Source organism: Pelodiscus sinensis, chromosome 7 (assembly GCF_049634645.1).
Source record: "Pelodiscus sinensis isolate JC-2024 chromosome 7, ASM4963464v1, whole genome shotgun sequence".
NCBI lineage: Eukaryota > Metazoa > Chordata > Testudines > Trionychidae > Pelodiscus > Pelodiscus sinensis.
This window is the reverse complement of record NC_134717.1, coordinates 22,996,190-23,017,500: the sequence shown is the minus strand read 5'-3', so window position 1 is coordinate 23,017,500 and position 21,311 is coordinate 22,996,190. Positions and strand designations below refer to the sequence as shown.

The following is a 21,311-nucleotide window of genomic DNA, read 5'->3' as shown; positions in this document are numbered from 1 at the left end:
GGCCCTTTTTTATTATTCCGTCATTATTTCATGTGAAAGTCTCAAGCACGTTTCAAAAAAGTTACTGTAAATTGACCCTTTTTTAGCTTACTTGATTTAATTTTACTTGTGTTCTATTTACATTTCTATTAAGCGATTTATTCAGAATCACAGAGCTAAGAATGCATCTTAAAATAATTTTCTTTTCATTTTATAGTTAGAATCCAAATACAATATTTAGATGATTAAACTGATATTAATTTGTAGCTAATAAATATGTCCCTATCCTGTTTGGTTAATATTTAGATTGTGCTTTTTAATATATATTAACTAGATGTTGAACCCTTAATCTGCCATACTACTGATCTCCATCATAGCAGCAATGCAACAAATAATTCTTGTCTATAAGAATGATCTGAAACCCAGTGAAGTCAGTGGATAGATTTCCTTTGATGTCAATCTCTGAATTAGACACTAATTGAGGTTTGAATAAGAGCTGGCAGATTAGAAAAGACTGAGATAATATTGGTGAAAAGAGGAAAGAAGTGGGAAGAGTTATTGAAATTTACATCGATAACCTGAGGAAAAAACTTTGTATCATAAAACTGAGCTGCTTTTAGACACCCTCATTTCTGTGCCAACAAGGCAGTTTTCCTTTGTTTGTTTTTAGCGAAAAACAGTATCACCTTTTATTTTTCCCCTCCTGTGCAGCTCTTGCTATAAGTATCCATGTCTTTTTCATCTCTGGATTAGAAAGATGTAATACACTCTATCTGGGACTTGCTTTCTTATGATTTGGAAGCCGAACCTAACACAGAATGTCTTCGTTCTCTCCTAAGTGGATTTACACCTTGAGAGCACATTCTGCTACTGCTCTGGGATCCCCACTGGCTTTTGTTTACCTTCCTAATAGAATGCAAGGTGTTGGTGTACATTTTAGGTGCTTAATTTTCATTTAAAAAAAGTTACTTAGAAGCCCAAGTCCTGTTGATTTTAGTGAGAATTAGGTTTTTAATTGCCTACATTGTTTAGACTATAAAACGTAGTCCCTGAAGTCATTGATGCACTTTTGAAAATGTTACCCATAGTCACTTTTCAAAGTAGAAACACTCTAAAAATTTGTTATGCATTTCTAATTGGAACAAATATTTGTGAAAACTGAAGGTGGACAGGTTTGAAAAACTTGAGATGCACTCTACTTTTTTGCTGGAGAATGAATTTTTAAAGCAATTGCTGCTATATTGGAAAATATTATATTAGAGAACATTCTTCTCCTTGTAGGGTGTGGGTTTTCTTTTTTTTGCCATAGTCTACACTAGGTAGCTATTTCAAAATAACTAGTGGAGCATCCACATACGAAGCCCGTTATTTCAAAATAATTTGTTGGTTGTTTTGAAATCTGTACATGTGTTTTTCATGAGGAATAACACTTACTTTGAAATTGTTATTTCAAAATAGCTTTAGTGTTCAGCCTAGCTGCTGCTATTTCGAAATATTTGGCTTCCAGAGGCCTCTCATTGCTGCACTTGTGTCCACTCCAGCCAGCTCCACGGCTCTCTTTTTCCTGCAGAGCACTGGCCTGGATTGGTGCAGAGTAAATATGTTAAGGACTTGTTGACTTCTAGGATAGTTGAGTCAATTAGTCAATCATATAGAGGCAGCAAAGGCGGGGGAGAAAGGGTATTTCAAAGCGGTAGCGCCGCACAGAGCCCGTACCAAGCTCTGTGCGGTGCTGCCCCTTTGAAACACTGCAGCAGCATTTCGAAGGGGCAGTGCCACACAGAGCCCGATCTCAGATGTGTGGTGCTGCCCCTTTGAAACTCCACTTTGGTGTTTCAAAGCAGCAGCCGTGTTCAGCCCGGGGTCAGCTGGTGACTCCCCAGTTGATCTCAAGTTCAAACCACGCAGAGCTCTGGATCAGCTGTGCTGTGCTGCTCCTTGAAACACTGCCACAATATTTCAAAGTGGTAGCCATGTGCAGCATGGGGTCAGCTGGGGACTCAGCTGATCCCTGGTTCCAGCATGACATTTCAAAACACGCAGAGCCCAGGGCCAGCTGGGAAGTCCCCAGCTGATCCCAGGTTCTAGGGAAGTGCCACACAGCGCCCGGGACCAGCTGATCCCAGGCTCCACATGGCATTTCAAAGTGGCAGCACACCATGGAGCTCGGGATCAGGAAGGATTCTGAGTCCCGCACTGATGCCAGGCTCCATGCGGGCATTTCTGCTTTGAAATGTACAAGAGCCTCCTTTGGGGTCTCTTGCACATTTCAAAGCTGGCACGCCCATGTGCTGCCTGGAGTCTGCGGGAAATCCCGTTGGCCCTGGGCTGCATGCAGAGTTCCACATTCCTCCCAGTGGGGGCTCTCGTACATTTCCAAGGAGGAATGTGGAAGTGTCTATTGACTAGTAAATTACTCGATATTTAAAATCCTTACAGAGATTCTGAACCTCATTGAGGTCTGGAGTGAGGAGACCAACCTCCAAGATCTCTGTATCAGAAAGCCCAATGCTAATGTCTATGGCCAGATGACCACCAGCCTGGTTGAGAAGGGACACACGCAGACTCTCGACCAGGTCTGCATGAAAATAAAGGTGCTCTGGCAGTCCTACAATAAGGCCAGGGAGCAGTGTGGATGATCTGCGGTGGTACTGCACACATGCCGGTACTACCACCAGCTCAATGTCATCCGGGGAGAGGAGCCAGTCACCTCCCCCACCCCGTTGTAGTTGAGTCCGGCCAGGACACATTTGGCGACCGCTTTCATGAGGGAAGGGTTGTGGAGGACGACAAGGAGGGAGAAGAGGAGGAGGAAGAGGAAGAGGAGCAGGCCAGCCAGGCAACCATGCCCACCAGCCATGAGCTGTTCCTCACCCTGGAGCTGGTCCCTCCCCCATCACTCCCTCTCCCGCCTCCCAGGATGTCTCCCAGGTTTCAGATGAATCCAGGGAAGGCACTTCATGTGAGTTCTATGACTTTTCCTATGTACATGCAGAGGCAGGTGGCAGACTGCAAGGGGCTGCATGCTCCTCGCTTGGCATACTCAGCTTGGGAGGTTGCACAACAACCTGTGCTCATGGGTGCACATGGAGTGCCAATCTGGAGCACTCAGCTCCATGATGGTCCTACACAGGAGCTCCTTGGTCCTTCTCACAAGGTTCCTGGAGAGGCATGCCTGATTCCGGTCCTGTGGTGGGATGCCTTTCCACAACAAGCCATCACTTGAAAGGCCGGGGTCATGGAACTACACTGCAGTACTGCACATGACACAGAGTCATGCCTGCACTCAGGCAGCATCCACTCCCGGTCAAGCGAAGCGATGCGTAGGAGACTGCTCCCCATCGTGGAAACCTGCTGGGGGCAGAAAGAGGAGGAGACCTCAGTAGCATTCTCTCCAGCAAGCAGCCTCTGCCACTCACACACACCTCTCCCAACATCCCCTTCCACTGAGCAGGGATACAAGTTCTTTCTCTGCAGGACGCAGCCAGTGCTGGATCCGGCGTGTGCGGGACACAGAAGGAGGCTGCGCTGCCCTGTCCCCCCTTCTATCTGCAGGTTCTTGGCCTAGCTGGCACCTTCCCATGCCTGCTTGTCCCTGGGCTGTGGATGTTCCCCTGGGATGTCTGTGCCCCTGCAGAAAAGTGCCTACTGTCAAGTCAACAGGTGTCCTTGCTTGAAGCACATCACCATCATCTGAACTGAGACCTTCAGTGTCAGCTCAGAGATTAGGGCTATGCTTCATGCACACTGTCTCCTGGGTTGACTGCCCTTGACAATTTTTGGCCAGCTGTAATCATGGCACGCCCACCACTCCCACACCATCTTCCCAACTCCACGGGATCTGCTGGAGAAAACACACCTGGAAAGATCTGCTGTGGGAACAGATGGCATGTCTTCAGTCCCTAGTCTGAGGGCTAGATGACAAGCACCAGGAGAAGTCTGCTGACCAGGAAGAGTGTCGGACTTACGGGGAGCAGCAGAAGGCTGCCTTGGACCAGCTGGTGAGCCAGCATAAGGCCATGTGTTCCTCCCTCACCTCGGTGACGGAGTGCCTGGCCTCGTGCATGGAGCAGGCCACTAGCCACCTCCCTGCCCCCACTTCCACCTGCATGGCTTTCCCTCCTGGCCCCGCTCCCCAAGATCTGCCGGGGCCCCTGAACACGGGGAGGTGGGACTTCAAGGGCAGCCAAAGCCTCCAAAGCTCCTCTCCCTTATCCCATGGCATGTTCTTTCCCCAGTTCCTCCTGTTTTATATCCCCCAAATAAATATTCTTTGTTTAAAAAAAAAAGGCTTTTTTATTTGCTCTGCAGGGAAGGGGGGTAGGGAGGGCAGGGGATGCGAGGGGTGGGGACGGAAAGGCACATGGGCAACGGAGGGACCCCTTGTGGAGAGGCCCGGGAAAGCATATCACAGCTGGCCTTGGCTGAAACTCTCCCTCAAAGCTTCCTGGATGAGCAATGCCAGATATGCTTGTCAAATGGCACTGGTGTCCGGCTGCTCATAATCCCTGGCCAGCCGTTTAGCCTCTTGCTTTCACATAGGTTGTGGAGCACAAGGCAGGCCACAACCATGGAGGGGCTATTTCGCTTGCTGAGGTCCAGGTGGGTGAGGAGACTCCTGAACCTCCCCTTCAAGTGGCCGAATGCATACTCCATGACCATGCAACATCTACTCAGCCTAGTGTTGAAGTTCTTGGTGGGTCCAGGCTGCCTGTTTAGGGCTTTATCAGCCAGGGGAACAAAGGGTATGCTGCATCATCCAGAATGCAGATGGGCATGTCCGGGCCTCCAACGCTGATGGTGCAGTCAGGGATAAAAGTGCCAGCGTGCATATTCTGGAATAGGCAGAAGATACGAGCTCATGTGCCTTCCCCGACCACTCAATGCTGATGTCCATGAACCGGCCCTTGTGGTCCATGAGGGCCTGCAGCACCACCAAGAAGTACCCCTTCCTGTTTATATAGTCTGAAGACCAATGGTTGGAGACCAGGATGGGAATATGAGTGTTGTCTATGTCCCCCCGTCAAAGTTGGGGAAGCCCATGGTGGCAAAGCCATCCACAATGGTGTCGACTTTCCCCAGAGTGACGGCTGTCCATAGCCGCACATTGGTGATGGCCTTGGCAACTTGCAGAAGCACAGCCCCAGTTGTGGATTTCTCAGTGTCAGACTGTTTCCTGATGGAGCGGTAGCTGTTTGGTGTGGCGAGTTTCCACAGGACCAGAGTTTCCACATGTTTCTGAAGAGGGATGGCAGGTCGCAATTGGGTGTCCTGTCACCTGAGTGCAGGGATGAGCCATTTGCAGCACTCCAGGAAGGTGCCTTCTGCATGCAGAAGTTCTGGAGCTACTGGTAGTTGGCCCATCACTACAGGACAATGAGGTCCCACCAGTTGGAACCGGTCTTCCTCTGTCAAAAGCAACACTTCATGGTGTCCAGGACGTTTGGGGGCATTTGCAAGAGCAGGTGCTCCAGGACCTGGGTGAAGGGGTCCTCCAGTTTGGTGTAATCATTCTCCTGCTGAAGCAGAATATGACAGTTTGGATGAACTGCGCCATTAGACACACCATGAGGCCCGTGAGCATGGCACTACTTTGCAGCAGCTCCGTCTTCATGGTGTCAGTGCTGTGGTGTCCGCAAGGGCAGCCAGAGTACAGTGCATCGGTTTGGTGTCCCACGAAGGGGTAGGCAGTGTAGGAGTGGCGTTTGAGATGCAGCCGTAAAGAGCAGCCCCTGGGAGCATGTGTCTTAGCTTGCCTGACCAAGCAGCCACAGGAAGTGTCCTCTGTCCTGGTGCCCTCCCTGGAGTGCTTCCAGGGGCTCTAAATCCGAGGCAGGCTCCAATCATTGTGGATGTGCTATTTCGTAATCATTCTGAGCTTTTTTGATGCTCTCCCGTAGTGTGGAAGCAGTATTTAGATTTTGTATTTTGGGAATTATTATTTCTACTTTACTTATTTCAAAATTATTTCCTAGTGCAGACATGCCCTTTGTGTCCTCATCCCTAATCTTCCTATAGGTCACGTTCCTCTTTCCTGTCAAGTCAGATTACCTATTTCTCCTAATTTTATCTCCCAGAATGTCCAGTTTTAAAGGGCCAGGGCCGATAACAAGATTCACTGGATGTGTTTTAAAAGACCAGCTCTCTTGTAAAATAGGTATAACTAGAAGATTTTCCTGGTGTTATTTGGGTCCTTATCTCAATTTTTGTTTTTTTGAGAAATGAAAATGTCTGTGCTTCATTTGAATCATTTCTTTGGGGTGGGGCCGGGGACGAGTGGTTCATTATGCAGGCTCCTCCAGCCTTCTCTCACAGCAGCAGCTTGGGACCAGATGTCAAGTGCCTCTCCAGGGCCGCTGCAGCTCCAGCAGACATAGACAGGGGAGGGGTGCATGTCCTTCAGATGGGGCAAGTCCAGTTTCATTTGCCCCCTGTACTCCCCAGCCAGAGTGAGGAATGCAGCTAACTACACTTTCCCCTCACTCTCTGATGAAGGGGAACAGCCCTTCATATGAATTGGAGAGGATTGGAGCTTCTGCTTCCTCAGCTTCCACCCTCCTTAAAAGACGCCCGCTGGTGGTTTGAGGTTAAGGGCTGGGGTAGTCTCAGATGTGTTGGGGGAGCCCTGAACCTGTCCCTTTTACCTGCCTGGTGATTGTCTCTTTTCTGTATGGTTTTATAAGAAGCAATCCTATTCGAGGCTCATCCCAGTTTCCTGGCACAACCAACCTCTTACCTTGCTTTAAGTAATCGGCGGAAGTTGCATATCTAGCTCTTACCATGTAGAAAGGAGTTCTTGAAGAAACAGACAGACAGACAAACTCTCTCAGATAGCTAGTAGATGTTCATCTTTGCCAAGAAACATGTAGTATGTATGCTTTGCTAACCAAAAAAGCTTTTGTGCAGAAGCAGCACTACAGCTAAAGTTTTTAGTGTGGCTGAATTAAACATTTCATAATGACACTATATTTCTTGAAGAAACTTTATTTACAAAATAATTAACTATAGTATTTTGTGTGTGTATGTTTCTTTAATGATTAGGAAGACTATATTGAATCTTTAACTAATTATGCCTGTCCAAGTAAATAACATTAAAGTAGGACCATCATTTTTCACTTCTGCACTTGGTTTCTATATCCATGCACTAGCTGTGTGACTTGGGAAGGTTACTACCTCAGTTTCTGCATGTGTAAAATGGGACTAATAAGGCTTACAATTCATATATCTAGTATATAAAATAGCAAACTAAGGTATCTTTTAAAAGATGGCCCATGAATTTAGAAGCGTCATTTCTCCATTCATATTAAAACTGTAAAAGAAGAAAGTAAGTTGTCAAAATTACACTAATATAATGTTGTCCTTGTAAATTGCATATTTTATGTGGAAATGTGAACTACCACATATTATCTCTTTTGGAAAGAGTTTTTGCTACAAGAAGAATAATGGCAGCATACTCAGCAGGCTGCAGTTGGATGAGATAGCATGCTTCCAGCATTTCTCTGCAGCCTAATCGCAGCATCAATGAACCATGAATTCAGACTAATTAACATAACTGGAACCACTGCAATCATGCTGCCATTCAATTTACTTTTTGAACATTCTGGTGTAGCATCACGGTTACACTATTTGTTGTTGAAATGCCATAGAGCACTATCCCCTTTATTGCTTTCCTGGCACTGTCCTGCTGTATTTATATTGTTTAAAGGTAACCTGAGAACCTTGTATTAATCTTCTTGCCAAAAGTAATTAAACACATTCATATGATGCAAAACGCAGAGAACAAATGCACAGAAGACTTGAGGTCTCAAGGATAGAGGGAGTCTTTATATTTTAATAAATGACATGGCAGATAACTCCATGTTTGGTCAAATATTTATTTAAGATTTTTTTTTCCAAATAGTATTTTCTGTGGTGCTGTTTAAACATTTATTTGATAACTTGTCTCAGAGATATTTTTATACAAAATATTTATATTCCATATTTTTTAAATGTGCTATTCTATTAAAATCTTATTAGCATAGTTGTCATTTGTTTGATATTGGTCTCCAGAGGTTATAAGTGAGGTCAGGACCTATTGCTCTAGGCACTGTACAATTAGATAGTAAGTGTTAGTGCCCTGCCTCAAAGAGATTGCAATCTAAATACACAAGACAAGCAAAATGTGGGAAGGGAAACAGAAGTACAGAAAAGTGAAATGACTTTCTTGAAGATGCGTAGCTGATCAGTGGCAGGGTTGGAAATATAATATTGATCCACTCCACTTTTCTATTCACTAGACAATGTTGTCTTTCTACATGCTTTATGTAGGATTAGATACCTTCTCTATGGTAAGTATAGCCTTCTAGATATTTTTATATATTCTTGCATTGCAACTATTACATGAGCAACTTCTAAAAGCATTCAAGATCAATTATATCAATGACGTTTCTTTTGCATTCATTTTCCCACAGATTTGGGGAGTAAATTACATATTTTTATCCTTACTGAAATGCTAAAGAGTTATGAATCACTTTATGGGAAAACAAAATCAAATCAGCGGGTTTTTTCATTTGAATCTGGAAGTGGTAAGATTTGAGATCATTCTTGGTTACTTCAAGAGTTTCACAGTCTCAGGGTTGCCTGCTCAGAAAGCCACATCTCCTGCATGCCTTTCAAGCTTTGCCCTTGAAATAGACAATTTCTCTGACAAGTGAAGCTACTGAGGGTGGTTGAGATCCCAGCGTGTGATACATTCTTTTAGGTATCATGGGCTCAGCCCTTTGAGGACTAAATGTGGTAAACTTAGATGTTAAGCTGCTTGTCAGTGAAATGAGTGGGCGTACTGAAGTAACGTATTCTTGGTCTCTCACGTTGCTGTGAAAGTGTGTAACTGCATTCTACATAAGATTGCCAGGGCAAATGCTTTCAAACCAAGATATATGACAGTTAAATCTGGAAGTAATGAAAGGCATGTATGATAGAAGCTAGGTCAGTGTTAAAGAGAATGGGGAATTCTATCAAGCTGTAGATGATAGAAAGCATTTTTTTGCAGCTGATGCTGTTTGACAATCTAGCGTCAGGGTATGTCTACACTACAGCGCTAATTCGAACTAACTTAGTTCGAATTAGTTAATTCGAACTAAGCTAATTCGAACTAACGCGTCTAGAACTAAAAACTAGTTCGGATTAGCATTTTGCTAATTCGAACTAGCATGTCCACATTAAGTGGACCCTGAACCGGGCTTAAGGATGGCTGGAAGCAGTGCCAGCAGGGCATCAGAGGAGGACTTAGAGCGTGGAGATGCTGTCTCAGGCTAGCCGAGGGCTGTGCTTAAAGGGTCCCGACCCCCACCCCGGACAGACAGTTCTCAGGGGTGCCCCGCTTGAAAACCAGTCCTGGCTTGGTGTGCCCGGAGTGCCCACACTGGGCACATCACACCACTCGGCCATCAGCCCGGCTGCACTTGCCGCAGGCTGCCATCTGGGGAGAGGGGGCAATTGGGGGGCTGCAGGAGAGCTTCCACCCCCAGAAGCCCGCAGAGCCAGCCCAGTCCTCCCCATCGGGGGCGCGTACCCCATTCCTCCCTCACCTCCTTGCACTTACCCTTCCCTAGCCCCTCTTCTTGATGTACAAAATAAAGGACAATTGTGTTAAAAAATGGAATCTGTCTTTATTGAACAAAACTGGGGGAGACTGGGAAAAGGAGGTGGGAGAGGGGAAGAGAGAGGCTGGGAGAGGGGAGGGCAACTAAAATGATCAGGGGTTGGGAACAGGTCCCATATGAAGAGAGGCTAAAGAGACTGGGACTTTTCAGCTTAGAAAAGAGGAGACGGAGGGGGGACAGAATAGAGGTCTCTAAAATCAGGAGTTGGGTGTTGAGGGTGCATACAGAAAAGTTCTTCATTAGTTTCCACAAAGAAGGACTAGAGGACAGCAAAGGAAAGGAATGGGTAGCAGGCTTCAAACTAGTAAGAGAAAGTTGTTCTTGACAAAGCAAATAGTTAACCTGTGGAACTCCTTGCTGCAGGAGGATGTGAAGGCTAGAACTAGAACAGAGTTTAAAGGGAAGTGAGATCAAGTCATGGAGGTTGGGTCCATGGAGTGGTATTAGCCAGGGAGTAGGAGTGGTGTCCCTGGCCAAGGTTTGTGGAAGGCTGGAGCAGGATGGCACGAGACAAATGGCTTGGTCACTGTCTTTGGTCCATCCCCTCCAGGGTCCCTAGGGTTGGCCGCTGTCGGCAGACAGGCTACTGGGCTAGATGGACCTTTGGTCTGACCCATGATGGCCATTGTAAGCTCAGGGCTCAGGGTCAGTATTTGATTTAGGTGTTGGATCTCTTGAAATTGAGGTAAGTCATAGCTGAAACTGAGATGCCTTCCATTCTTGATCTTTCCTTCAGTTACCTCCTGACACTAGATGAACGGTGCTCTCAGATCTCTGTTTTTGTAGAGGTAGACTCTCTTGTTAGAGCTCTTGGCTTTAATTGTTTAGGGGAGATCAGAAAGTTATCCTGTGGGACGGAACCCAGTTTTGTCCTCTGAAAGTGATTATGCAAAATGGCAGTTCATAAAGGAATAAACTGTGTCCTGGAGGCAAGTTCACTGTAGGGATATGAGTATCATGGTATGCAGTTCTACATATAAACATGGGCATTTTCCACGGGGAGCCTAGATGCAGGGATGTTTCAAGTTAAAAGTCCTTCTGTGCCTCAAGGGAACAAGCACAGTAGGGTTAACTTCTCGAGGTAGCTAGATGCAAAAAGATAAGTACGTCTGGGAGAAGTCCAAAGTTGAGTACCAAGAGAAGTGTGGTCCTCAATATCGCTCTAATAATCTTTTAATCTCCCAACTACAATTCTGCCATCTCTGGAAAAAACAACAGAAAGTCTTCCTTTAGAAATATTTATTTATTTCTGATTACTGGTGTTTCCCTTACACAATATTTGAAAGCTAAGGGTATGTCTACACTTACATCCGCTTTCGAGAGAGGGATGCAAATGAAGACATTTTAAATTGCAAATGAAGCCAGGATTTAAATATCCCGTGCTTCATTTGCATATTCATGTTATGGCGCTATTTCGAAATAACACGCTGTTAAGACGTGGTTATTTTAAGAGAAATCCCTTCTCTCAAAATAACTGGTAAACCCCATTGTATGAGGAATAAGGGTTATTTCGGGAGAAGGGCTTTCTTTCGAAATAACCGCGTCTTAACAACATCTGTTATTTCGAAATAGCGCCATAACGTGAATATGCAAATGAAGCATGGGATAAATCCCTTCTTCATTGCAATTTCAAATGTCTTCATTTGCATCCCTCTCTGGAAAAAGGATGCAAGTGTAGACATACCCAAAGTGATTGCAGGTATCTATTGAAAAATCTTGCTTTTTTTAAAAAGTAAAGTAAATATAAAGCTTTTTGCTAGTATATGTCTGTCTTATAGTTCATCTGACACTGATAGAATCCTTTTTTTTCTACTGAAGAATCATAGATAAATAGATAATGCATTGTATTCAGAACATGAACATCATTGAAACATCATTGAACATCATGGTTTTCATTGAAAGAAAGACAATACAGAAGAAACGTCTCTAACTTAAACCGCAGCTTCTGATGTAAATACCTACTTTACTTTTCTTATATATGTTTTGATAAGTGTGTAGTAAACATTGAATTCCTTGCATAATTAAAGTACATAGAAATTCTATGAAACTTCAGATATTCACAGTAATATAATTGCAGTAATAGTGACATAAGTATTCTAGGCTGTGATTCAGAAGATAATGAATTCCCACTGCTTCTCTCTGATTTTCAGAGAAGCCTAAGGGAGTTAGGTGGCCAAATCCCATTGACTTTTAATGAGATTTAGGAACCTAATTGTCTTATGCTTCTTTAAAAATCCCAACCTGAGTCCCCATTCAAGTTCTGACATTGCAAAGCAGCAGTTAGGGAGCACTGAATTGTTAACACTCAGGTTCTCAGCATTGCTTAAGGGATTTGAATGCCAAGTTCCCAATAATGTAATGGGAATTGGATAGCTAAATCCCACCGGGGTCATAGAAAAATCTTGGCCTAAGATATTAAACCTAAGGTTCCCTTCTAATTCTGGACTTTCATATTGTAGAGAGTGAACAAGAAGTACCTGAAGTGGAGGCAGTGTCTTCAGTCTGATTTTTTGCATCTTACCATTAGCAGGCTTTTTCCTGTAAAGTTCCTGTCACTACTTTTCTTTTCACCTTTGTCCCTGTTTTTAAAGGAATAAAATATTTATGTTGTTGGTCAAAGAACTTAATTCATTGTTGCACCACCAGCAACAATGGTATTTGCACATCCCTAGAACTGCATCGGGCCACTGCACTTAATGGAAGTTCAGTGGAGAGTGAAGTATTTAGCAGTTTCTGGGAAAATGTAGTTTAGGAGACACAGATAAACCATCATCAACTTCTTTCTGTATTGAACAGTTTAATATATAATGTTATATTGTGGGCAGTTGTTCAGTGCTCTATTTGTATCTAAAATAATTAAGCGTCCTCCATCACCATAATATCTGGGTGCCTCCCAATCTTTAATATATTTTCACCTCACCTTACCTCAGTGAGGTAGGGAAATACTTTATCCCAGTTTTACAAATGGGAAACTGAGGCACAGAGAGACTACTGTCCCAAGACCCAAGGCCACAATGGTCACACTGTAGTAGAGAATGAAATTAAACCCAAGCCTCCCAAGATCTATGATACTCTCCTGATTCTGGACCATCCTTTCTCTTTTATGCAGGTTTTGTCACTGAGTTTACCAGTACAATACCTTATAATTCTGGGAGCACTTTGTGCTACCTTAAGTACTGAATTTATAAAACCAAGCTCTGTTTTATTCTAATAAGTGATATGTCTATCAAAAATAAATACAATACATCCCCATGCACATGTTGACCTATGCAAGAAATACAGTGCTAGAAGTGCAGTGGCCTCATCAGGTATGCTATAGGATTCTGCAGAGCCCCAAGGACCCACAAAATTCCATTGGGCATTTTGAATTCACTTCTCAAAAGAAACATTGACTGTTAAAAATCTTTGAAGTTTCATTTTCCCTGAATGGGTATATTCGAACATTTGCCTTGCCTACGCACTGTATATTTTAACATTCAAAACCCTCTTTAAATTAGCTAATGGAAATGCAGGACCCATGATTATACCCCAAGCAAGGCCCAATTTCAGGAAGACTTTTAAACTCATGTTCTATTGTAAGCGTGTGAATATTCCCATTGACATCAAAGCCAATGAGACAAATCATATACCTTACATTATACATGTACTTAAATCCCTTCCTAAACTGGGGACACAGAGCCCATCAGAAGATTAAGGGGAAAGCACCAGCACATTGGGGTTCAGAGGAGAGACTATCTCACAGGTTGTTTTTTTCTTTCTAAGTCTGCAAGTTTTTGAGTTACTGAATAGCCAAGACTACAGTCTGGGGCCCAAGAGTTTGCTTCAGTTGATTTATACGTAAGGCTGGTCCTTGGGAATTTCTTCTGCTGAGGAACCCATCCAAAAAGCCTGTAGGAACTGATAGCTACATTGTGTGGCTCCCTTAATATAAAGGACAATAAGCACATTGTAATTTTAATATGATGTTTCAACTGTGAATTTTAAATAATGTAGCTACATGTATTATGTAGACATAACTAAATTTTTATTATAATATTTTGCCCTGATTTCTGTGTTTTAAGGCATGGTTTTGCAATATTTTAAATCAGTGGAGTTTTATCATCAATTTCAACAAGCTCAAGATCAAACACTTCTGTTGTCAATGGCTCTCACCAGTCAGGAGCTCTGTTTTATTTAGCTAATATTATTTTGAAAAAGCTAATCCTTAATGACATAGCATTATAATTTATTTTGGACCTGATTTCTAGCCGTTTTGCAAATTGTAACTAAAAATATGTTAAGTTAACAGAACAAATTTTCATAAATGATCCTTAATATGGACAAATACCTACCATGTTGTTTCTTTTTGTTTTTATTTAATCAGTCTATACACACAAGTTATATGCTCTATTTATTTCGTGTGCACACAGTATATTGCAGGTCCTGTTTCTGTTGATGAATGATATAAAGGAACTAAAGGGAGAAAAACAGTTTTATTTTTGTTGTTTTACAGGTGTCTCTCTTCATTACTGTCCTTCAGCAGTCTGCAGTGTCTGCTAGATGATTTAGAATGCTCTACTATTACTTTTCTTCTGGATTTATCTGTTCATCTTTCCATTTTTTATCAAAATTTTATTTTCTGAGACTCTTTAGTAATATTTTTTCAAAGTAAGCGATCAAGCTAAGGACTAGCTGTTTCTGAGAAAGGGTTTAAAGAAAACGTAAGGACAGCTAATTTGGTAGTTTCTCTAAGACCATGCAGGGAATGAACTGTTTAGAAAGAAAAGTAGAGAAAGCAGTGCCAGTTAAAGAAACCTAAAAAAGGTTATGATAGGTAACCAGATTATGTGGATGGGTGATCAGAAGCTTTCAGAACCTTATTTTGTGGATTTGAGTCTGGCATCTACTGTATGTACAGTGGTGGCCTGTTAATACAGGTGAACTAGGCAGCTACCTAGTGCTCCAAGATAAACGGCCATTGAGGGCTTTGGAGGCGGGGGTGCCGATTGCGCTTTTTGCTTAGGGCGCTAGTTGTCAGCAGTTCGTATAGGGCCGCTCCTTTGTATGTAATTGTATGTCTGAATGTCTATAAGTTGCAATTAAAATAAAGTCAGGCTTGTTATTGACTATAATAAGTAAGAAAGGGAGAGCAAAATGCTTTGAGAGTAGTTTGAAATTGTGTTTCAAATGTGATGTGCAGCAAAAACCAAAATCAGTGCATTTGAATAGTTGCCTGATGTGGTAGAAATGCAGAATAACAGTTCTCTTTTAGGATATAAAAAAGAAAATAATCAGTTTTTAGGAGAACAGGTATTTTATTTTTTACTGATAGATGCAAATTCCAAGAATCTCATAAGTTTATCTGAAAAGTTAAGTGACAGAAATAATTAATTTCTCCAAAAGTACGCGGGAGAGAATTGCAATCAGAAATTAAGAACTTGTTCTAACTCCTATGTGCATTTATGACTACTTATATTTAGCTTTCAAATACTACATTTTTATCTTTAGTTCCCCTGTTCTTTTCATTTATGATGAAAATGAAAACAACCCATCATTGTTAATAGTCCATAACAGACATAGGCCAACATTGATACATTTAATTATATAAAGTTAGATTTATTTGGGATTTGTTTAGTATATTTTGTTTCCTTTCTTTTTTTATGGGGTTTCCCTTTTCCCAAGTACTTAAGCAAGGCAGTATACCAGAAGATTTTTACCTTCTCTGGTTTAAAGATATATTTAAATATGTGACTAGATTTGTGTTTGTATTCAGATGGTGTTCGTAGAGGGATTTTTTTTGTTTTGTTTTTTGGTTTAGGAAATATTTGGATTTGGAAAGCATCTAATGGAAATAATGAGGTAAAATATAAATTATGATGAGAAGGGGACAAACTTTTAATTTTTAAAATTATATTATTATGAATTTATGTAACTTATTTTTTTCATTTATAATTTATATTGCAGTAGCGCCGATTGATCCCAGTCTTTGAGCAGTCTCAGTTGTGCTAAGCACTGTACAAACACAGCAACAGGAAAATGGGTAGTAGTCAACTTTCTAATCACACAAAACTGAACACCTTTCACCTTCCCCGAGGTCCTATACCTACTCAATCTATTTCCCCCTCCTTCAGCCAGTCACTTGCTCTACTCCATGCTCACTTTCACAGGGCTGGGGCAGAGAATTGGTGTGTGTTGGAGAGGGTGAGGACATGCTCTAGGGTTGGGCCAGAAATAAGAGGTTCAAGGTACAGGAGGAGTGTGAGAGGGGATGAGGGCTCTGAGGTGGGGCTGGGAAAGAGGTGTTTAAGGTGTAGGAAGAAGCTCTACTCTGGGGTCAAGTGTTTTGGAGCACAGGAGCAGGCTCAAGGCTGGAACAGGGGATTGGGGTGTGGGAGGCAGTGTGAGATGTGGGCTCTGTGATGGGGCTTAGGGCTGGGGCAGGGACTTGGGGCATGGGCTCTTGAAGGAATTAGGGTGTGGGAGAGTCTAAGGACTAGGCAAGAGATTGAATTGTGAGCATTGCTAACCAGAGCTGTCCCTTTTCAACCATGTGTTGTGATCGAAAACTGGATGGCTGGCAACCTTGGTGGGTAGAAGTGTCTGGAGAAGGTGTTTGAAGGATGACAGTGAGGTGTTTTTGTGGATGTTTATAAGGATCTCATCATATGCATCTTTGTGAAGTAATTTTGTTAGTGATAACAAAAGTGGACAGGACAGAGTACCAAATAGGAATGGCTGAAAGATAACAGAGCAGTGTATTCACTGGCAGTTGGGAGTTCAGTGCACACCACAGTAACATCCCAGCTCTGAGCTGTCTGCAGATACCCATGCTCACCAAGGAGGGGAGGGTAAAGGGAGGAGTTGCTCCAGGGCCCAGTGATTCAATAAGGCCTGAGGCTCCTGGCCACCACCTCCATTATTACAAGGGCAGTGGTGGTGGCTGGAGCCTCGTACCCTTTAAATCACCGCTGGAGTGTTGCATTGCTTGCTCCAACCTGCTCTGAAGGCTGGGGGGAGCCACCAAGGTCCCACTCCTTCCAGGAGCATGGAGCTGCTCACTCCCCCTTGCACAATGGTTTGGCAAGTCTGTCAGCCACCGATGGAAATACCTGTTGTGTGGGTAAGGGCAGAGGCCGCTGGACCAGATTATGTGTTTTGATTTGTGTTGGACTGTTTAGATTTTTAAAATTAAATCCATTCCTAGAGAACAAAACTGAAATTACAGAACTTCGTTTGATGCAATGTCATACACATTAGCTACAGTATGTGACCTATTATGAGGCTGTGCAATAACCATATGATTAAAGCAATTGTAGTGTCTGGTGCCATTGATTTTTAAAAATATATTTGTTTTCTTTGTTTTTGTTTGTGTTGTTTTCTTGGTTTATTTATTTCCTCCCTCGTATCACTACAACTAAGTATTACAAATATGAAGAATAATGGAGGGGATGAATGTTCATCTTTAAAAAAACATTTTTCTGTTAAGATCATTTCGAACAAATAAATGATCTGAAACTGGGCACTAAACTTCTTACAGGGCCTATTTTTAATCATTTGCAATTCATAAACTAGATGACATTTCCATGTAAATTCTTAAAATTCTTTGTGTAATCAAAGAGTGAGTACTGTTTGGGAAGAATAAGCTGTATTCTTTATATACAAGAAAATGGTTGGATCCCAGATTTAATAGGAAAACTCAGCTCAATCTTTACCATGGAACTATGAGCACTACAGATTGGACCTTCCAGGTCCAGTACCCTTGGGACCTGACCAGTCCTGGATGAGGGATTTTGTGTCAAGGTCATTTCTGGCCACCACTGCGATGGGTCCCACAAGTCATGGCCCAGCTGCCAGCCTTTCTGTATGCCAAGTTCCTGGCCCCATTGGGCAGACTGCCCTTGCCACCAGGCTCTGGCCCTGCTGCCAAGTAGCCCCACCACTGGGCATCCCCACTGTTTCCCAGCCCCGCTGCCAGACTCCTGGCTCCACCAACCTGGCCTGCCAGGCTCCAGTCCTGCCACCAGGTGGCCCCACTGCCAGCAGCCCACTGCCCTGCCATTCTGCCTCCAGCCCTCCACCTGGATACTCTGATTCTGGAACATCCATGGTCCTGCCGAACCACAGTTGTTGCCAGATCAGAGAATCCCTATTTAGAGAGAGTCAACCTGTACTTTCATAATAAGATACAGTGCATGATATTGTCTATGAATTTGTGCTCCTTCCCAATACTAATAATATACTCTGACAGTACTCTGTGTAATTTTGTCTCACTTCTGTGCCTAAGGAATTGATAATAATTATATTATTCTGAGGGGAGTGTTAATGTATGTTTTTTGGTTGATTTTTGGAAAAAGAACAGTGAGGATGTCATGTTCTCATGTTTTCTCCCAAGAAGCAGTACAAAGAGAGCAGGAAAGAGCTTTCAGATAGCACCCAAAACTACTGAAGATGTAAATCCAGCCACTAATTAGCTGGAATCCTCTCATGAGACTTGGAAATTTCCCTAACCTTATTTTGGCACATTCTCTCCTGAATATCCAGCAGCCAAATATTTTCCCATTTATATTCAGAAATATTTGCCTTGCCAACTATTACTGATATTCATGCTGTTTGGCAAATTTATTATTTGATTTGCCCATAGTGCTGTGGGCCCATCTCCTGTAAAATTCTGAGCATCCTCAGATCCCATTTAAGACAGTATGATCTGAGGGAGCTCCGCCCCTCATATGACCTATGCAATATGTTTTCAATCTGCACAGGAGGCATTTTCATAATAAAATATGACTGAATAATATGACTAAGAGGCAGCCCTGAGCCTGAGGAAGAATATTTGATTTAGAGAGGAGGAGAAAAGGAGAGAGGGCTGAAAATGGAGACAGAAGTAGAAGATATGCAGATGGGGATTCTACAGTAAAAGGAGGATTTTCAGTGTCAGGGATGATGCAGTGCTGTGATCAAATTAAAAAATAGTACCATGAGTATTTATACTGCTGTGAAAGTTCTTGTTGGCCATTTTTTGACAACTATGTAGTCACAAGTACAAAAGTAAGGTGAGGCCGAAGGCTCCATGAAACTGTACTTCAAAAGAGCTGTGAAATCCCTCTACCTTATCTGACAGCCACCATTTAAACTTTTTATTTTATATCTTTTCATTTTTAAAAACTCTTTAAAAGAAATATGTATTTGGGCATTTTTATTCATCCTTATTTTTTTGTAATATGGGAAGATGACCAAGTGCAATTAAGGAAAATGCAGCATTTTCTTCTGAACACTTCTCTACTCCACTTTTGTGCTTAATAAAACTCAGCAGAGTACAGTTTTGCCTCATATAAAATCAAGTAAGTTATCAATAAACAAACAAAAGAAAACAATAAAGAGCTTTCATTTTTAAAGATTAGGATATGATCCTTCTCTTGAGCTAATCATTTATTCCTAGTTACAAATATAAGCAAGTAACTTACTCATATCTCAGGGTAAGATATAAAATAAAACTCCAGTATCATTAACTTTTTTTTTTTCAAAAACTGACCTTAAATTCACAAAAGAGTGGTTGTTTTTAGACCCCCACATTTCAATGAGATAACCCATAAATTAATTTTGATCAAACCTGAGGGACCATGATTCTTAAATAAACCCAAGAGAATGATATTTTTGTTGAAAATTATAGTTAACATATTGATGTATTATATTTCTAGTTTAAAAAAACAACTAAAGCAATTCCAGTGTAAATGGTTAAGTTACTTATTAACAGTAATTTCAGAGCAGTGAATACATACAGTATTTGGTCTCAGAAATTACAATTTTTTTTACATACATTTTTATTTTTACCCTTAGTGTCTAAAGAATACCAGTGTATCACCCGAGGAGAGTAAACTCAATGAACTTACCAAAAAACAGCAGTTTTCATGATAAAACTGAAATCATCCATGTAACTTTCTTCCAAGAGTTGCCATCTGTATTTTTTTTCCCCCCCAGACCAGCTTTCTATTCCATGGGGAAGTCACATTTTCCTGTACACTTGCATGAGAACTTTAAAAATAATTTAAAAAAATCCTTAGCTTTATTCATTCAGCAATATAATTTTAGCCTTCCTGTCATAGGCTTAAAGCTTCCTTCTTAATGTAAAATAAATGGCTGTAAGGAAGATAACCATAAAAACCTTTCTATGCTGAGTCAAAATGGTATCAGCCTATTACCAGTGGAGTATTACAGAGCATGAAAGTCCAGCTTTTTGCCCGATATGTGATTAGATCTGAATGCAAGGAAGAAGTAACAAAGGTCCACAAAATTACTGAAAACAGCAAATATATCCTGTCCTCGCTTCAAACATTCCACATTGTCATTGTGTGACTGACTGTAAAGAAAAGTGAATCTTTGTTTCTCTTTGCACCCCAGTTCCTATCCAATCAATGCCAGAGAAATAAGTGAGAGGTTTTGGGGAGCAAGCAGTATTTTGATTTCAGTCTGCGTAATGTTTCCATATGATTTGGCCAACAGTGGGAACATCAAAACCAGAAAGCCTGTAACTACTTTTAAACAGAGGGAAGATTTATTTTTTATTGAAAATACATATGCAAACATAGTTAATCCATGAGCACTTCCTCCACATCTAAAAGCTTGGCTAAGATTGTATGCTTTCATAGAACCCTGTATAACCCTGCACTTCGCCTTTGGTTTATGACTCTTAAAGTGACAGAATTGTGTTTATTTTGGGTGAAGAAGAGTAACAGGAAATATTGAAGATGAAAGATATCTGATATATTCAACTAGCATAATCCCAAAATTAGTTTCATTTTCTCTAGAAAAACATGAATGCTCATACATATATGAGATTTTAAAAAATATTTGGGGCATACATTCCATATCTCCAGAAAATTCTACTATCCCTCTCACTATTCAGTTAAAATAGAAAGCTGTCCAAAAGCATTTGTGCCTGAAAGAGCTAAAATATACAATCCCAGCAGCACCACTCTGCTTAGTAAATAGATAATGCTCTGCTATTGGACATAGAAAGGGACATCATCCATATATCCATTGATACATGAAATCATACAAATGTAGGGCTGGAAGGGAACTTAAGAGATCATTTAATACAGCCACTTGGACTGAGGCAAAACCAAGTACATCTACACCATCCCTGGAAGATGTTTGTCTAGCTGTCTCTTAAAAACCTCTAATGAAGTGGATTCCACAGCCTCACAATTACCAAATAAAATAGAACAATTATTTTCCATGTCTTATAAGTGGCACTCCAGTTAATACACATCAGAATGGCATTGGCCTTTTTTGGAGCTATATCACTTTGTTGACTCATATTAAGTTTGTGATTCATTCAAACCCCAGATCCTTTTTTTTCAGGCGCACGAATGTCTTGTCACTTATTTCCCATTTTATACTTATGTATTTGATTTATTTTTTCTTCTGAAGTGTAGTATTTTGCACGTGTCTTTACCAAATTTCATCTTGCTGATTTCAAACTAATTCTCTATATGTTAAGGTCCTTTTGAATTCTGATCTTCTCCACACTTCTAACAACCCATCCCAACTTGATGGTATTTGTGAAATTTGCAAGCATACTAACCACTCCATTATAGAATAATACCAGACCCAGGAGAGACCCTGCAAGACTCCACTAGATTGATAGTGCATCTATGATATCTAGTTGTTGTGTATGGTCTTGCAACCAGTGTTGCCCCACCTTTTAGTAAT

General features: G+C 41.8%; 1 protein-coding gene and 1 long non-coding RNA gene across 9 annotated transcripts in view; one reads left to right on the top strand and one right to left on the bottom strand.

Annotated features, from left to right (window-relative positions):
• The window catches only part of LOC142830162 (uncharacterized), a 22,584-nt gene extending 2,529 nt beyond the window's left edge, over positions 1–20,055 (bottom strand). Inside the window, exons 1-2 of the long non-coding RNA XR_012905151.1 lie at positions 19,490–20,055; positions 12,101–12,202 (exon numbers count right to left, since the gene is read on the bottom strand). This is a non-coding gene — a long non-coding RNA (uncharacterized LOC142830162). The remainder of the gene's footprint in view (positions 1–12,100; positions 12,203–19,489) is intronic.
• Positions 1–21,311, top strand: part of QTMAN (queuosine-tRNA mannosyltransferase) — a 349,427-nt gene that overhangs the window by 203,539 nt on the left and 124,577 nt on the right. The gene's annotated exons all lie outside the window — the stretch shown is intronic.